The 3077-nt window shown below is 43.2% G+C and overlaps 1 long non-coding RNA gene across 1 annotated transcript; it reads left to right on the top strand.

The window, feature by feature from the left end:
- Positions 1–1853: 1853 nt before the first annotated feature.
- LOC149686147 (uncharacterized) lies at positions 1854–2364 on the top strand. The gene is made up of 3 exons (XR_016384120.1): positions 1854–1887; positions 1967–1999; positions 2240–2364. It is a non-coding gene; the product is annotated as an uncharacterized LOC149686147 (long non-coding RNA).
- The last annotated feature ends 713 nt before the right edge of the window (positions 2365–3077 follow it).

The raw sequence follows: 3077 nt of genomic DNA on the forward strand, positions 1-3077 counted from the left end.
TATACTGTCTAAGGCAGTTCTCTTTCACGACGCCAACGCCACCACCACCACCACCAACAGGCCAGGTCAAACTAAGACTCACATCGTAGATGTTCATCATACGATGTGGCTAAAAACAAAACCTAACCTGATCCAATACTATTGGAGTTTAAATAACAAAACAAAGCTTTAGCATGAATTTCTGCACTAACACAAATAACTACATTAGTTGTAGTCCACTGTCGAAAAGTAATCGGAGGAGAGGTAATACATATGCCTATGACGTGATCTTTGGATCTTTCGGTTTCTAGTTGCAGACAACATAGCCAACTCCATTATACATGTTGGCCCTGCTGCTTGCGTTGGCTATGCTACCGATAAATATACTCCTATCGCCAAGTGAGACGCGACCTAGGGTAAGCCTGTTAGATATTCATAATAATAAAACTTCAAATAATAATAATAAAAAAATAATCAAACCTCACCGTATACTATTGTGGTTGAAATAAACAAACCAAACCGAGCCCTACTTGATATTATTGGGTTTAAAATAAAAGTATCGCGACCTAATACTATTGGGGTGCAAATAGACGAACTTATTCTAACTTTACCTGACTTAATTATATTGGGGATGAAATAAGCAAGCCTGACTTAATTCTATGGAGGTTCAAATAACCAAGCCCTAGTAAATTCTATGCAAGTTCAAATAAAAAACCTTCACAACCTTAACAGACCATCGTTTCTAGCCACATCTTATGTTGAACATCTACGATGTGGGTCTTAGTCTGACCTTTCCTGTTGTCATTAAAGGGAGAGAATAATGGTGAGATGATATTTTTCGTTCGTGTATTTTAAAATAATGGGGATTATTCTATGAGAGCGGTAGCTCTCTTAGATAAGACTTCATACTGCTCTTAATGTATAAGGAGGGTTTTTTGTTTGGATGTAGTTTTTTTTGTATTGTACTAATTGGTTCGAAAAAAATTCACTGAACTACAATTCGGACCCTTAATATGTGGTTAAAATTTCAAAGAGATCCATTAATTAGTTTATATTATAAAAAAAAAAGTTGCTAAGGGTGGTTTTCATTTCCATAAAATTAATCACAGATTTTGACGAAAAACTGGAAATTTCCCATAGAAATAACATGGGAAATTTTCCAAAGTTACAAATTTTGTCCATACCCTTACAAAAATAACTATACGTCAGATAGATTTGAAAACGGTCTTAAATAAAAGCCCCATATCCATAGTTGGCGCCTATTTTTTTTCATCAAGAAAAATTAACTTTAAGTACTGCTTTTCATAGTTTTAATTACATGCTCCGACTTACGTGGTTTACCCTGAAACTATGGAACCTGCGACTTTTTAGCATGAGTTATGTAGTGTATGAAGCGAGTTTGGTCGTTTTACCGCGGTTATAGTCAAATTCTTAGAACAAATAGCTAGCTTAATGGACATTTTATCTTTTCTCTGCTTAGGTTAAAGCTATTTAAACTTGATTACCTTGTGGGTACTTGTAGGTACTTGTGGGTGCATGTAGGTACTTGTGGGTACTTGTGGGTGCATGTAGGTACTTGTGGGTACTTGTGGGTGCTTGTCGGTACTTGTTGGTGCTTGTGGGTACTTGTAGGTACTTGTAGGTGCTTGTGGGTGTTTGTAGGTACTTGTGGGTTCTTGTGGGGGCTTGTAGGTACTTGTAGGTGCTTGTGGGTGTTTGTAGGTACTTGTGGGTACTTGTGTGTGCTTGTAGGTACTTGTGGGTACTTGTGGGTTCATGTAGGTACTTGTGGGTACTTGTGGGTTCATGTAGGTACTTGTGGGTACTTGTGATTGCTTGTAGGTACTTGTGGGTGCTTGTAGGTACTTGTGGGTGCTTGCCCCGGGTACTTGTGGGTGCTTGCCCCGGGTACTTGTGGGTGCTTGCCCCGGGTACATGTGGGTGCTTGCCCCGGGTACTAGTGGGTGCTTGCCCCGAGTGCTTGTAGGTACTTGTGGGTGCTTGCCCCGAGTACTTGTAGGTACTTGTGGGTGCTTGTAGGTGCTTGTGGATGTTTGTAGGTGCTTGTGGGTGTTTGTAGGTGCTTGTGGGTGTTTGTAGGTACTTGTGGGTGCTTGTAGGTACTTGTGGGTACTTGTGGGTGCTTGTAGGTACTTGTGGGTGCTTGTAGGTACTTGTAGGTACTTGTGGATTCATGTAGGTACTTGTGGGTGTTTGTAAGTACTTGTAGGTACTTGTGGGTACTTGTGAGTGCTTGTAGGTACTTGTGGGTGCTTGTAGGTGCTTGTGGATGTTTGTAGGTGCTTGTGGGTGTTTGTAGGTACTTGTGGGTGCTTGTAGGTACTTGTGGGTACTTGTGGGTGCTTGTAGGTACTTGTGGGTGCTTGTAGGTACTTGTGGATTCATGTAGGTACTTGTGGGTGTTTGTAAGTACTTGTAGGTACTTGTGGGTACTTGTGAGTGCTTGTAGGTACTTGTGGGTGCTTGTAGGTACTTGTGGGTGCTTACTCCGGGTACTTGTGGGGGCTTGCCCCGGGTTCTTGTGGGGGCTTGCCCCGGGTACTTGTGGGTGCTTGTGATTGCTTGTAGGTACTTGTGGGTGCTTGTAGGTATTTGTGGGTGCTTGCCCCGGGTACTTGTGGGTGCTTGCCCCGGGTACTTGTGGGGCTTGCCCCGGGTGCTTGCCCCGGGTACTAGTGGGTGCTTGCCCCGAGTGCTTGTAGGTACTTGTGGGTGCTTGCCCCGAGTACTTGTAGGTACTTGTGGGTGCTTGTAGGTGCTTGTGGATGTTTGTAGGTGCTTGTGGGTGTTTGTAGGTACTTGTGGGTGCTTGTAGGTACTTGTGGGTACTTGTGGGTGCTTGTAGGTACTTGTGGGTGCTTGTAGGTACTTGTAGGTACTTGTGGATTCATGTAGGTACTTGTGGGTGTTTGTAAGTACTTGTAGGTACTTGTGGGTACTTGTGGGTGCTTGTAGGTGCTTGTGGATGTTTGTAGGTGCTTGTGGGTGTTTGTAGGTACTTGTGGGTGCTTGTAGGTACTTGTGGGTACTTGTGGGTGCTTGTAGGTACTTGTGGGTGCTTGTAGGTACTTGTGGAT

Source organism: Phalangium opilio, unplaced genomic scaffold (assembly GCF_054372755.1).
Source record: "Phalangium opilio isolate 3A_F unplaced genomic scaffold, DU_Popi_V2 ptg000032l_1, whole genome shotgun sequence".
Lineage (NCBI taxonomy): Eukaryota > Metazoa > Arthropoda > Arachnida > Opiliones > Phalangiidae > Phalangium > Phalangium opilio.